Source organism: Homarus americanus, unplaced genomic scaffold (assembly GCF_018991925.1).
Source record: "Homarus americanus isolate GMGI-L3 unplaced genomic scaffold, GMGI_Hamer_2.0 scaffold4896, whole genome shotgun sequence".
Taxonomy (NCBI): Eukaryota; Metazoa; Arthropoda; class Malacostraca; order Decapoda; family Nephropidae; genus Homarus; species Homarus americanus.
The window spans coordinates 5,795,169-5,811,014 of record NW_024749657.1 but is presented as its reverse complement, the minus strand read 5'-3'; the positions used below and the strand labels follow the sequence as shown (position 1 = coordinate 5,811,014).

The 15,846-nt window shown below is 40.4% G+C and overlaps 2 protein-coding genes across 6 annotated transcripts in view; one reads left to right on the top strand and one right to left on the bottom strand.

The window, feature by feature from the left end:
• LOC121853585 (erythroid transcription factor-like) overlaps positions 1 to 10,851 on the bottom strand; it is a 56,783-nt gene extending 45,932 nt beyond the window's left edge. For 3 of the 5 annotated variants that reach the window (XM_042347807.1, XM_042347808.1, XM_042347809.1), the window contains exon 1: positions 10,570 to 10,850. The gene's annotated coding sequence lies outside the window, so the exon portion shown is untranslated. Of the gene's footprint in view, positions 1 to 10,569 lie in introns of all 5 variants that reach the window. The other 2 variants (XM_042347810.1, XM_042347811.1) reach the window with 2 other exon arrangements.
• Positions 1 to 15,846, top strand: part of LOC121853587 (general transcription factor 3C polypeptide 5-like) — a 59,712-nt gene that overhangs the window by 20,661 nt on the left and 23,205 nt on the right. The window lies entirely within an intron of this gene.

Here is a 15,846-nt window from a genome sequence, read left to right as displayed (position 1 = left end):
AAACAAACGATGACGTAGTGATGCTCATAGAATGCACGGTGGTAAACAAACAATGACGTAGTGATGCTCCTAGAATGCACGGTGGTAAACAAACGATGACGTAGTGATGCTCCTAGAATGCACGGTGGTAAACAAACAATGACGTAGTGATGCCCGCGGGTCCTACTTTTATTTACTGGCTTTGTTGTGCACTTAAAGACCTCCTCAGATGCTGGAGCGTGATAAGAGCTTTATAAACTTACTGAATGGTGATTAAACATTTTCTATGACACCACAGCCGGATGAAGATAAACAGAGGAGCCGAGAACCAAATACTCCTACACTCCCGCCAGTATACAATAACCTCCTCCACTGGGACTTCTTCAGCACCATAGTTTGCCTTGTACCCTATTAATGAAGTTGAACCTCTTTTGGACAGTGCCTTGGTAGTGAGGTACAAGATTCGGTGATCCTCCTGCACTGGAGTCACCTTATATATAAATCGTACTGTGTCTTAGAGGTTAACCTTCGAGTGAGTGAACAAATGAAGAAGATCCTACTACCGTCATTTATTAACTCAATGGTTCAGTTCTCCCCAGCAGAATAGTTTACTCTCTTGTTAAGATCATCTTCCCCATGAGACCACAACACGACTCTCCCATTCATTCAAAATCTCACGAAGTAACACTGAATCTGACATTTTATTTGGATATGGGTACCTCAAGGCAGTGTACTCGATCCTATCTTATTTTTAATTCTTTCTAATGACTACACCGATGCCGTAGGGACTTGTATCACTCTTTCCCGACGACTGTGTTGTGACTGAGTGGATTCAACGACAAGTCCTTTTCGTCACAGTGGGTAATGACACGAGGTTTTAGGTTCTCAGCGGCAAAGTCAATAAGTGTCATTTCATTTGGGTAACACAAAGTGAGTGAGTGAGAGAGAGAATGAGAGAGAGTGTGTGTGAGAGTGAGAGAGAGAGTGTGTGTGAGAGTGTGTGAGAGTGAGTGAGTGAGTGAGTGGGGTGAGAGTTCCAAGAGAAGAGTGACGGAGGTGTGAGAGAAGAGATAAGAGTGTGAGTGAGTGAGAGGCGGTAAGGGAGGGGAGACATACTCCATGAGCCAGTGACCAGAAGAGAACTTCCTGTTTGCCGGACGGGTTACTCGACACAGCTAGGTTGTGACAATAGTGCTACTTCCCCGCGCCAGTGACTGTAGATATAAGAGGAGTAATCTAGTGTTACCTACCATTTGTCCATATAGAGTGTAAGTACCTTTATGTCCCTACTTCCCCACTAGCTACAGTGAAAGGCAGTACACTAGTTTTATACATGGAAGTATCCTGGCTACTTTCTCCCAGTGCGTACGTGAAAGTTAGTGTCGACGTAACTAAACATAACGAATATTTGTAAAAAAAAAAATGATCACCCGAAGATTAGGTACCACAGTTTATTTCACCTGGTGAGTAAAGAGCCATATTGTATAGGGGAGAGGTTAGGTTAGGTTAGGTTAGGTTAGGTTAGGTTTAGGTTAGGTCAGGTTAGGTTAGGTTTAGGTTAGATTAGGTTAGGTTAGGTTAGGTTAGGTTGGCTAGGTTAGGTCAGGTTAGGTTAGGTTAGGTTTACGGTGTTTAATCATTAGAGAAATAAACTGTGTGTGTGTGTGTGTGTGTGTGTGTGTGTGTGTGTGTGTGTGTATGAAAGCATGTTTGTGTGAAGTGTGACAGGTGTGTTTACCCCCGCGCGCGGTCAGGGGCGTGGGTGGCGTGTGGAGGTGTTTTGCCGTATATAGACTCGGGCGTGGTTGGGTGTGGGTGGCTCGGACGTCCGGCCACCCACACCTGACCACCTCCTTCCATGACGTCATTCGAGGGTAACCAATCAGGAAATACTCTCAGCATTACGTCGTGTTTACCTGGACCTCAGTCTCTATCCAGGTGTGTCAGCTAATTAACAGAACATTTCGTCATTACTTATTTCTCAGATAGATAGTGATCCAAGTTTAGGTTGAATCAGTGTGTGTGTAGACAATACAGGTACACAGACACTGCAGGTAAACAAACAATGGTAATTAGTAAGTAGATTCGACACAGATGATAACACAACCTCACTTCACCACTCACTTCACCTCACCTCACGAGTGACCATCATCCCAATTCATAAGCCAATCACAAGCAACGTTGTATACCTAGTAGGCGTAATGGAAGCCAATCATTCAACAGCTCTTTAATTTATGAAGGAAATTACCAATCACAAGCTCCGTTAGATACTTATTAGACTGACGGTTAACCAATCACTCAACCGTTCTCAGTTACAATGACCAATCAAATTTAATTTTAAATAGTTACTAGACCGAGGATTAACCAATCATTTAACAGCTCTCATACTTATAGCCACCGACATACCATATACATGTATACACTCAGGATGCTAACATGAACTCTAAGGATACATTTGCAATATCATCAGCGTCCTTGAGGAGATAGAACACAACAATTCTGTCAACAGTTTACCGAGACCAGCGGTTGAAACATCCTGAGTATCTACTGTGTTGAGAAAAAGATGATAACAACAAGAGTCTTAAAAGGAGAAACTGAGGGAAATGAAGCTACGAAGATAATGTGTTGCTAGGGTCTGGGAGTAATGGGCCCCATGTTCAGTAATAGGCCCTTATAAGTCCTATTGGGCCCCATGTTCTGTAATAGGCCCTTATGTAGTCCTACTGGGCCCCAAGTTCGTATAGCCAAGGTGGGCTCATGTATGTCCAATAGGCCTAACCCAGTGCCCCCCCCCCTTGTTACAGTGGTGGGATTGGAAACTATTAGGAAGGAAAGACTATTAAATTAACCTATGATATATGTGATGGCGAAATTAATTCCAGTTTAAAAAAAGTCCACCTGGTGATATTTCCACATACTTTTATCTTTTTGTTTTAAAAGACTTAAAATATTTTTAACTGACAAGTTAATAAACAGTATGCATAGTTACGCTACTTGGCCATGTAGCCTAAAGGTCAAATACGCTACTTTCGTAATCTAAATATGATACCAATATATATATAAATAATTTACTGTAAACCAATCTTTTTTCAATAACAAAACACGAATTATTTTCTATCAAACATTTTATAACCGCCCAACAGCATTCACAAATACACACAATAATAATATAACAATTAAAAAAATAAAACATAGATAAAATATTAAAAGTAAAGCAAAATTAAAAATATGCATTATTAAAATGACCCATAAACATAATAACCGATTTTTTTTTCCTAGAGCATTTTTTACGCTAAACACACAGATGAATGATGCATGAGCTTGAAGAGAGAAAAAGGAATAAAAAACAAAACTATAAGAACTTAACCTAACCTGGTCATTGTACTCGCTAACTGGGTAAATTATTCAGCAAACATCGGCATATGATTTAGCCTTGTAACCCGACAGCGGTATTTAGGCTCGTAACCCGACAGCGGTATATTATATAGACTCGTAACCCGACAGCGGTATTTAGACTCGTAATCCGATAGCGCAATACGATTTTGGCTCCTAACGAACTCGTAACAATGGTTTTCTAGATTTAGGTAAACACTGGTTTATATGATGAGTTAACAAACATTACGGTGAATAGGTTGGATGGGTATATGAGCGATAGGGGTTGTAATGAGGACCCAATAGGCCCGCTGCAGCTCATTCCTATGTTCTTATAACCCGACAGCGGAATATAATTTAGACTGCAAACCGAATACTTGACTGTAACCCGAAAGCGGAATACAATTTAGACTCGTAAACTGAATATAATATAGCAATCGTAACCCGACAGCGGAAGAATATGAAGATGATCAAGAGTTTACGAGGACCTCTTGCCCTGATCTTGTTTCAGGAATATCACCCTTTGAAGCTCAGATCTTGTTTCGATATGAGTACAGCACTAGCTAATAATTCCCACCACGAAACTTGTGTCGAGACCTCCAAAGTTTGAAAGTAATTCCATGTGATATTGCTGAAAAAGACCAGGGCACAGAATATCAGAATGCTGCAACCAAGATCTGTTTCTGCAATTGAACTTAGACTCGTAACCCGACAGGAATACAATTACACTCGTAACCCGACAGCGGAATACAACTTAGTTTTGACGGTCTTTACGAAAATATTATATAGAATTAAATATAAAATAAAATTCAAAATCCCAATTAAACACATCAACTATGAACTCATCACAGTGTACTCATAAAATACATTGTTTAACATTACATCAATAAGTTTGTTTTTTACTATTTATATGTATATTAATATTTACTGTTCGTTTTAGTTTCTTGTTTTATTTTTAGTGGTTTATTTGGGTTTATTTCGATTTATTCTACCATAATGTTACAGATAAGGATGACACACACACACACACACACACACACACACACACACACACACACACACACACACACACACACACACACACACACACGTATTCATATCATGCAAAAATTAGGAGAGAGAAAGAGACCGAGAGACAGAGAGCAGTCAAATGTTATGAGACATAGGAGAGGGGAGAGACAGAGAGAGACAGAGAGCTAAGGACTTGAACTTGAAATGATTCCAATAGTTTAATTATAAACACTCGCCTCTCGTAGTAGAGAGAGATTTACTTACTGGCATCTTCAGTAGAATTAAATCAGGTTAATTATACATGCACTAATATCCACGGAATTATAACACCAAAAATATAATTTCATATCTTTTTATATATAATCAATTATATTCTGTCATTTTATCGTTCAAAAATCAATCACTTAAAACACTTTTAAAAAATATATTAATAAACAAAACAAAATAACACAAACACTTAAAAATGTAGAACTAAAACGAGCAAGATCATGTAGGAGGCAGAGGGAAGCAATGAGGAGATACAAGGAGAGTATGGTGAGGAGGGAAAGGAAAGAGGGAAGTAGTGTGAGGTGGGGGTACAGTGAGAGGTTACAGGAGGAGGCAGGTGGGGGAGGGGTGTGGAGGACAGTGGTGAGGTGGGGCAGAGGGGAGGACAGGGAGAGGGGGTACAGTGGTGAGGTGGGGGGTGCAGGTGAGGTGGGGGGGCACAGGTGAGGTGAGTACAGTGGTGAGGTGGGGGTACAGTGAGGAGGTGGGGATGAGGTGGGGGCAGCAGGGGGCGGTAGGGGGGTACAGTGGTGAGGGGTACAGTGGTGAGGGGGTACAGGAGGAGGTGGTACAGGGTGAGGTGGGACAGAGGTGAGGGGGAGCAGGAGGTGGGGGGTGCAATGAGGAGGTGGGGGTACAGGAGGAGGGGGGGTACAGTGGTGAGGTGGGGGAGGGATGCAGTGATGTGAAGTGGGGGTTACAGGAGGAGGTGGGGGTGCAATGAGGAGGTTGGGGGCAAGGAGGAGGCAGAGCAGGTGGAGGTGCACAGTGGTGAGGTGGGGGGCACAGGGTGAGGTGGGGGTGCAATGAGGAGGTGGGGTGGTGGGAGAGGGTACAGTGGTGAGGTGGGGTACAGTGGTGAGGTGTGTGGGGGGTAAGAAAAGAGGTGGGGGGTACAGTGGTGAGGTGGGGGGCAGTGATGAGAAAGTATGTGGGTACAGTGTGAGGTGTGCTGGAGAGAGGTACAGAGGGGTAGGTACAGGTGGAGAGGAGGTACAGGGTGAGGTGAGGTACAGGTGAGGAGGAGGCAAGGATAGGGAGTGAGGTGGGGGTACAGGAGAAGCGAAGGAGAAGAGAAGGGGAGGAGGGAGAAACAAGGGAGGGGCGAGCGAGGGAGAGTGAGGCGAGCGAGGGAGAGGGAGGAGAGGGAAGAGTGAGGGTGAACGAGGGAGAGTGAGCGACGAGGGAGGGTGAGCAGGAGTGGCAAGGCTGTTGGTGCCCCTGCCAGAGGATGTAACATCCGGTGGATGGAGGGAGAGGAGAGAGGGAGAGGGAATGGGTGAGAGAGGGGGAGAGAGGGAGGAGGGGGGGGAGGAGGGGAGAGGGGGTATAGCAAGGAGAAGGAGAGAGGAGGGACGTTAGAGAGTGAGCGAAGGAAGGTTGGAGAGAGACAGACAGACAGACAGACAGAGACAGAGATGACCTCAGTCTGGGCAGAAATAACCTTTCATACACGTTCATACCGTTTCTGTTATCAGCAAGGTCAGAGAGCGTTAACCTGACGTACCCTGTGTTGGGGGGGGGAGGGAGAAGGTCACTGATGCTGTGGACAGGTCAACAGGCATTTATCATACCCACACCAGGTTGACCTATTCAAACATGAGGGTAGGTCACTCGAGTGCATGTTTAGATACAAGCACAGATGCAAATACAGTTTCAGGAAAAGGTGTGGATACAGGTACAAACACTAATTACAGGTACATAAACCGGCCCTCTGTCGATAGCAGTTATTTAATCATTCAGAATAATCGTCATATTACAGTTTAATTAAATATTAGTATTAGGTTTTAGGTGCTTCAACTACCACCAGGGTTATGAAGCACCGTTCACTAGGTCTTAGTTTTAGGTGCAAATATGTCGATGAGAGATAGGAAATATGTCGATGAGAGAGGTAGCTTATATGTGCTTCTCCTCTTTTCTATGTGAGAGATACAGTGAGAGACAGTGAGTGACGTTGGTTCTGAATGAGGTGTCCGTACTTTTGTCGTAGAAATTTTTGGTATTAAGGTAAGTTTCTAAACACATGTTACTTATCTATCTATCTATCTATCTATCTATCTGTCTGTTCTGTCTGTCTGTCTGTCTGTTGCTGAGAATTTATGCTATTTACGCTGCCAGAGCTCTTGTCTCCTAGTTACAATATAAACTTAAGTATCGTAATTCAAACACCATATTCTTAAAGTATCGTAAGTTCAATAGTTTATCGTAACTGCAAATACACATCTAATTGACTAACTTACGCTAACAAAGTACTTGGGTTCATACAAAGGAGCGTTAGGTTCAAGACTAGTGAGGTTATCCTAAAACAATATCTTGCGCTTGTCAGACCTCACTTGGATTACGCAGTTCAGCCTATACTAGATATAGAATCCTAGAATTCAAGTGAGATAATCCCGGCATTAGGAACCTGTACAGAGACAGGTTAAAGCATCTTAATCTGCACGGATGTATTTCTTTGTGTATGAACCTCTGTCCTGCGTGGCAGAAGTGATATCACCTCAGTGTCAAGACCTGACTGAATTACTCACAATAGGCAAACTGTACTACAAGCTTTGTCAATAAATTGTTAAACTAAAAAAAACCCTCGAGAGACGTAGAGTGAGGGGCGATATGATAAAGGTGTATAAATGGAAGTCAGTACAAACAAAGATAATATAACAAAGGTATTCAAACTATCCAACCAGAAGCGAACTCGTAACAATGGTTTTAAATTAGACAAATTTAGTTTTAGGCGCGAAATAGGTAAACATTGGTTTAGAAATAGAGTAGTGGATGAATGGAACAAGTTACCAAACATCATCATTAACTCGAATACGCTGGATAGCTTCAAACATAGGTTGGATGGACATATGAACAATAGGGGTTGGGTGTAAACGGGACTGCCCAGTATGTACTAATGGGCCCGCTGTGGTTTCCTCCATTCTTATGTTCTTATGTTAAACAGAAACAGTGACATCGACTACAGTTTCAGAATTAACTCAAGATTCAACCCAATAAAAACGATAAGAATAACATAGGAAAATTTTAATTGCTTCTGTAGAGTCTCAGTGTAATTTTGCTGCCATTTTTGTTGTGTGTGTGTGTGTGTATGTGTGTGTGTCATGATTGTATTGTTATATCTATGACATATACACACATAATTGACGTCTCTTGTACACATAAACATACATGCATACATAGTACGTCTTCTATACATACAGAGATGCAGTGTTAATGGCTCTTTCACACACACACACACACACACTTTAACCACTAACCTCAGCCTCTTTACGTTACGCTCATTAACAGATCGAACTTCAGCATTAACTTCAGGTATAGTTAATTTGCATCACCTGAAGATTAACCACGCTAGTCTAACTTAACCTAACCAGGTTAGGTAAGGTTAGCGCTAAGTTAGATTACGTTAGAGTTATATTGGGTAAGGTCAGATTTGACTAGATTTGAGTAGGTTAGGCTAGGTTAGAGTTAGGTTGGCGATAGGTTAAGTTAGATTTGTTAGGTTAAAGTTAGTTTTACGTTAGATTAGGTTAGGTTATGTTAAGTTAGCCTTGCGTTAGGTTAATTTACATTAGCGTTAAGTTAGGTTAAAGTTAGTTGGACTTTGATTAGGTTAGGTTATGTTAAGTTAGCCTTGCGTTAGGTTAAGTTAGGTTATCGTTAGCTTAGGTTAAATTACAGTAGCGTTAGCGTTAAATTAAGTTAAATTAGCAATAGGGTAATTAATCATCAGGTGAAATACAGTAATCTGGGGAACAAATTAATTATCAAATACCTTATACTCTTATCAATATATTTATCATCATTATCAAGCTTATTTATCGACAGCTTTTCCGACTTTAGATTCACCTTAGCGAGTCCGGGTACACTGGCTGGGCTAGTTGACAATACACTTCGTTTCTTAGCTGCTGTATGAAACTGAATTGATTACTAGCAGCTTCGGGATGTGTATGAAACTGAATTGATTACTAGCAGCTTGGATTGTGTATGAAACTGAATTGATTACTAGCAGCTTCGGGAGTGTGTATGAAACTGAATTGATTACTAGCAGCTTGGATGTGTATGAAACTGAATTGATTACTACCATTTTAAGTGTATGAAACTGAATTTATTACTAGCAGCTTCGGGAGGTATGAAACTGAATTGATTACTAGCAGCTTCATGTGTATGAAACTGAATTGATTACTAGCAGCCGGGAGTGTGTATGAAACTGAATTGATTAGCAGCTTCGGACTGTGTATGAAACTGAATTGATTACTAGCAGCTTCGGAGGTGTATGAAACTGAATTGATTACTAGGCTTGGAGTGTGTATGAAACTGAATTGATTACAGCAGCTTCGGGATGGTGAAACTGAATTGATTACTAGCAGCTTCGGGAGTGTAGTGAAACTGAATTGATTACTAGCAGCTTCGGATTGTGTATGAAACTGAATTGATTACTAGCAGCTTCGGGATTGTGTATGAAACTGAATTGATTACTAGCATCTTCGGGAGTGTGTATGAAACTGAATTGATTACTAGCAGCTTCGGTATTGTGTATGAAACTGAATTGATTACTAGCAGCTTCGGGATTGTGTATGAAACTGAATTGATTACTAGCAGCTTCGGAATTGTGTATGAAACTGAATTGATTGCTAGCAGCTTCGGGATTGTGTATGAAACTGAATTGATTACTAGCAGCTTCGGAATTGTGTATGAAACTGAATTGATTACTAGCAGCTTCGGAATTGTGTATAAAACTGAATTGATTACTAGCAGCTTCGGGACTGTGTATGAAACTGAATTGATTACTAGCAGCTTCGGGAGTGTGTATGAAACTGATTTGTTATTGTTTGTGTATTGTGTATGTTTCTTTGCGTCTGTTATTTTTTGTCAGATTTGAGTTAGTGTATTAAAAATCTGCCTCTTAGTGTCTGTGTATATTTCTATGCTTCAGTAAGTCAAAGCTTCACTACCCACAAGACAAGATCTTTTTCCATGCGGGATTATTTACTTTACTAAACACCATCTTTAACACTAACTCACTGAGAAGCTTTAAATATAGGTTAGGTTAGGTTAGAGTTAGGTTAGAGTTAGGTTAGAGTTAGGTTAGTTAGGTTAGGTTAGGTTAGGTTAGAGTTAGGTTAGAGTTAGGTTAGGTTAGGTTAGAGTTAGGTTAGGTTAGGTTAGGTTAGTGGAAGTGATAAGCGCTGCGTGTAAACAGAGCTGGCTAGTACGGGCCAATATGTCTATAGTAATTATCTTCATTATTATCTTATTACTGAGGATGTTGGCGATGTTGATGTCTTTCGTTCTAAACCCAAGCCTCGAGAGTGGTGTTGTGGTAGTGTGGTGTTGTGGTAGTATGGTGTTGTGGTAGTGTGGTGTTGTGTTCGTGGTTTGGTGTTGTGGTAGTGTGGTGTTGTGTTCGTGGTTTGGTGTTGTGATGTGTTCGTGTGTTGGTATTATGATGTGATAATGTGGTGGTGTGGCTGGTAGTGTGGTGGTGTGGCTGGTAATGTGGTGGTGTGGCTGGTAGTGTGGTGGGGTGGTAAGGGGAGATAACACGAGGTAGATGATATTGTCGTCCTTAGCTCCAGGTTCAACAGTACTTATCGGCTGCAGTCAGTATACACACACACACACACACACACACACACACACACACACACACACACACCCTTGTCGTAATACGTAATAATCTTCCTCAACAGTCCACCAACAGAGTCCCAACTAAACGGATGCACCACGTTCTGATAAACAGTCTTCCATAGTTCATTTTGCGAAGTCGCGTCCCGTTAGCAAAGAAAGTAGTAGTAGTAGTATGGAGGAGAAGAAGGACAAGAAGGAGGAGGAGGAAAAGGAGAGAAGGACAAAAGAGAATCACCACCAAAATATTGATAACAGTATCATCACCTCCCCCCAATGATTAATCCTGTCAGTACTGAGTCTCGATTATCTTACCAAAACCTTGCTGATATTCACACCTTCAGGAGACACAGAGACACACGCCCTTCCGCGCCACGCCCCTTGAAGATCCTTTGGAGATTGTAGGAATTACAGGGTGGCGAGGGGGCTCCTGTGAGGAAAGACGAGAGAGATCTCCACGACACGGCCAGCGAGCGGTGTTGAGGGAGACGAGAGACGGCCACGTGTGAGCTGGTTGCTGGTACGATACCCAATGAACGACACCCGGGATATGTGTGTGTGTGTGTGTGTGTGTGTGTGTGTCGGTCCGCCTCGGTGTGTGTTCTATGACTCTCTGAACACCTGTGTGAGGGAACGTCCCCCGTGTCTTATGGCCACACACACACACACACACACACACACACACACACTCCCAGTAAATACTGCTCCTTACACTGTCACTATGTTGAAATGCCCTGTAGTTTGAGCTTTTCCCCATCTAGTTATTATATATCTTATTTGTATCACTTATGTTACTTGTATATTATTTGTAATTCGAAACCCATTCCCCAAATATGTAACTGTATATTTTCAGCCTTCTGGCTGCCAAGCTCTTTCAATAAACCGTTAATTATTATTATTATTATTATTATTATTGCACACACTGCCCTACCCCCCTCCCCGTCTCTCTCTCTCTCAAGTTCATGCCAGTCAAAGTTTATATTAATTACCAAACGAATCCAACGCAATAAGAGATAATAATAATAATAATAATAATAATAATAATAATAATAATAATAATAATAATAATAATAATAGTAATAATAATAATAACCAGAGAGATTAATAAAATACCATAATAAACAAAATATCCTTCAAATAATTCTACCATTCGTAACTGATTAACAACACACTGGGGAACCTTAACCTAATTACCTTAACTTATTCTCTTAATTAATCTCACTTAACACCTGAGAGACGACGAGATAACGTTATCAACAGGTGTAGTAACGAGATCATCCCAGCTGTGTGTGTGTGTGTGTGTGTGTGTGTGTGTGTGTGTGTGTGTGTGTGTGTGTGTGTGTCCTTACCTGTTACATCTCGAGTATCTAGATGACGTCATGAAGGTAATTATGGCGTGTTTAGGATAACTGTGACGTCTTAAAGAATTCGTGACGTTATGAAGAACTGTATGACGTCAATATAATTAACCTGTGTGATCTATTGTGAGTAAGATGTGTGATCTGAAGCAATCCAGCGTATTCGAGTTAATGATGATGTTTGGTAACTTGTGCCACTCATCCACTACTCTATTTCCAAACCAATGTTTACCTATTTCGCGCTTAAATCTAAATTTGTCTAATTTAAAACCATTGTTACGAGTTTGCTCCTGGTTGGATAGCTTGAGTACCTTTGTTATATATCACCTTTGTTCAGCCCTGACTTCCATTTATACACCTCTTATCATATCGCCCCTCACTCTACGTCTCTCGAGGGAGTGCAAATTAAGATGCTTTAACCTGTCTCTGTACTCAAGGCTCCTAATGCCCGGGATTAGTCTTGTCATTCTCCTCTGAATTCTCTCCAGGGATTCTATATTCATTCTGTAGTACGGTGACCAGAACTGACACAAGTGCTAGATAACGAGAGGATGAGGGGGGGGGGGGTGACAAGTGGATGACACTCTCTCCTGCAACAGTGCCAGTGATGCCAATAACTTCTGACACCATTGTAAATCTGTTGTACCCATTGGAATCTATGTATGCCATCTGTATAACATTATGCCAAGGTGGAAGAGTCGAGTTTTTCCTGATACCAGTGTACCATTGGTTATAAGTAGATACCATTCTTCCATTGGACACCATTGTACAACTCAATAGTGAATGCCATTATACTCCTGGGGACTCTGTACCACTACACCATTATCCCACTGATATTAAATCCCATAATCTAGTGGATTTGTAATTTGATTGAGCTCTATTATTTATTCCAGCTTATTTAATTTGAAGATTAATCCCCCTAAAGCTCTCTTGGGGGGAGGGGATTAATTTGTGTTAGATTAAGGTAGGGTGGATTAGGTTAGCATTAGGGTGATTAATCTTAACGTGAAATATACTTGGGCAAATATTTAACTGGAATAAACTAGGAGTGAATCTTAAGGTGAAATAAACTGCGACGAATCAACAGGTAATTTAATATTAACATTGTAAATTTAATAAGATGAATTAATTTTTTTTAATAATATAATCTTACGAATATACTAAAAAAAATGGTAACACACCTTTATTCAGAATCTTAACTTGTAAGGAAACATTATACGATATACTGCAATGTACAGTAAGTAAAGTACATGAGAAGATTAAATTCTCAGCACATGACTAATTGGTAACGATTTCTCACTAACACACTGGTTGGCTGGGCTCGATAATCTCCTCCCATAGTCCCTGCGGCAAGGGTAAATATGGCCTCTACTCACTCGGTAAACACACCTGTCGTCTACCACACACCACATGCCCTCAGGTCACTAGAGATAAGTATACTCACCATACATCAATATTATCAGCTCATATAACGAATACTGGAATACCCGGCATAGTGTACGTGAGGGATTACTCTAGTAAATATACCTAACTTAACCTAAACTAACCTAACCTAACCTAAACTAACCTAATTATTTCCAGTTCCGGAATAATCAGAGATACAACTTAAGGCACCCAGAGCTACTAAGACCACCCCCCATGCGCTCCCCTCAGTCTCAGACCTCCATAAAATATCATGGTGTGAAGGTGTGGAACAACTTACCCCCACCCACCCGAGCAAAGACTACGCTCCCTTCCTTTAAATCATCTCTTAAAAAATATCTATTGTCTAAGTATTAATATTTCTTGTAATACCTACTATATTTACAGTACCTGCTTTTATTGAACGTCAAAACCGTTATATCGGGAATTATCATGTAAATAGATAAGAAATTACCATTGCAATAAATATAAGTGCCAACTAGACATAATCCTGACAGCTTTGTCCTCTTGTTCAACCTTAATACTGTACAACCCAGGTTGTACTGCTCCCCCATTATACTTATGTTTTTCAATTACACTGTAATTTATGTATATATTTATAATATAAATAAATAAATAAATAAATAAAATAATAAATAAATAAAATGAATAAATATTAAAGTGAAAACCGTAGTAACATTATGAGATGTTCTTATTACCACCATGCTATTATACTATTCCAGATGATACTAAATGTTACATATTACTTCCTTGAGATAAATGTTTAGTATATATCAGGTGCCTAAAAGAGAGCTCAGGTTCTCAACTGGCTCAGCCATGTTAATATTGTTATTATTATCCACTCTGTATCAGTGTTTTTCTGGCTAAATAAACTGTTACAATTCAATTCAAACCTAAGTTGTGTAGGGCATTTATATATATATATTTATCTAAGAACTTTTGGATTCTCGTCTTTATTGTATTTCGTATCGTTTTTGTTTATGTTGTATTTTGGTTTAGGTGCTTCGTTGTATTTGTGTTGCATCGGTGTATTTGGGTTCAGGTGCTTCAACTGCCACCAACACGCTTTACGAGATGTATACATGCTTTACGAGACATACACACACGCTTTACGAGATGTATACATGCTTTACGAGACATACACACACGCTTTACGAGATGTATACATGCTTTACGAGACATACACACACGCTTTACGAGATGTATACATGCTTTACGAGACATACACACACGCTTTACGAGATGTATACATGCTTTACGAGACATACACACTTTACGATGTATATGTATGCACATAGCCATGATTTACGAGACATACACACGCACACGCTTTACGAGATGTATTATACATGCTTTACAGAGACATACACACGCTTTACGAGATGTATGCACCACGAGACATACACACACGCTTTACGAGATGTATACATGCTTTACGAGACATACACGCTGAGACATACACACACGCTTTACGAGATCATACATGCTTTACAAGTTATACACACGCTACTCGACACACACACACGCTTTTACGAGACACACACACACGCTTTGCTCGGCTTTTTACATGCCTTACGAGACACACACACGCTTTACAGGAATGTATACATGCTTTACGAGACATACACACGCTTTACTCGACACACACACGCTTTGGGAACACACACACGCTTTTACTCATTTATACACTTGCCTTGGGAGCACACACACACGCTTTACAGAGACACACACACACACGCTTTACGAGACACACACACCTTTACCAGAGACACACACATGCCTTACAGGACACACACATGCCTTACAGAGACACACACACACTTTACTCATGACACATACACACGCTTTACAGAGACACACACATATACAGAGACACACACACACACGCTTTTGAGACACACACACGCTTTGCAGACACACGCTTTACGCTGGCATTCAACCCGGGGGGAGGGGAGAGAGGTGTCATCCAGCTTCTAACATGAGAAAATATAACCTTTTGTAGTCAGTGTCCCACATCTCTCTCTCTCTCTCTCTCTCTCTCTCTCTCTCTCTCTCTCTCTCTCCAACATGGACGCTACAAAATAATATACACAACTGCTATACACATATGGATGTACTTTATGCATGTGTTTAGTTGTAATTTAATTCTACCTATTTAGTCTATTCTGAAAATCTCACATATTGCCAGAATGTTTACCGTCTGTTAATGATCTCTTGAGAGTTATTTTTAACACAGTGTTTCAACGTTATTATCATGAATCTGTATATTGTTGTTGACATTGCAATGAGATGATTTGCAATATCAACGTGATGGTTTTTATTATTTTATGAAAGATTGTTTTAGAAGATGAGGAAAAAGTAAATATTTTGAGTAGACGAAATGATATGTTGTCAGATCAATGCTCGACCAGTCAGTAAGATTCTTCTCCAGTCATGTGATCTAAATACAATGTAGATTATTATTTCAGGGGGATTGTAATGTGTGAGTTTTATATTTATTCACGGGAAAATATTTATCGTAAGGATCCCTGTGAATCAAGTACAAGAATTGAGAGTTGATCCAGATATTCTAATTTAACATTTAACTCCGTCTATATTGACACACAAACTATTTACCCAACTCCGTAACTGAAAATGTGAGAATTTATCGAGTTAAAAAAAAACAAAAAAGTATCTATGTAATTTTTACTACGTATTGTGTCTATAAAGGAACCAGTTACATGTGAAGGTTGATCTTAGGGAACTAGAGCCAGTTACATGTGAGGGTTGATCTTAGGGAACTAGAGCCAGTTACATGTGAAGGTTGATCTTA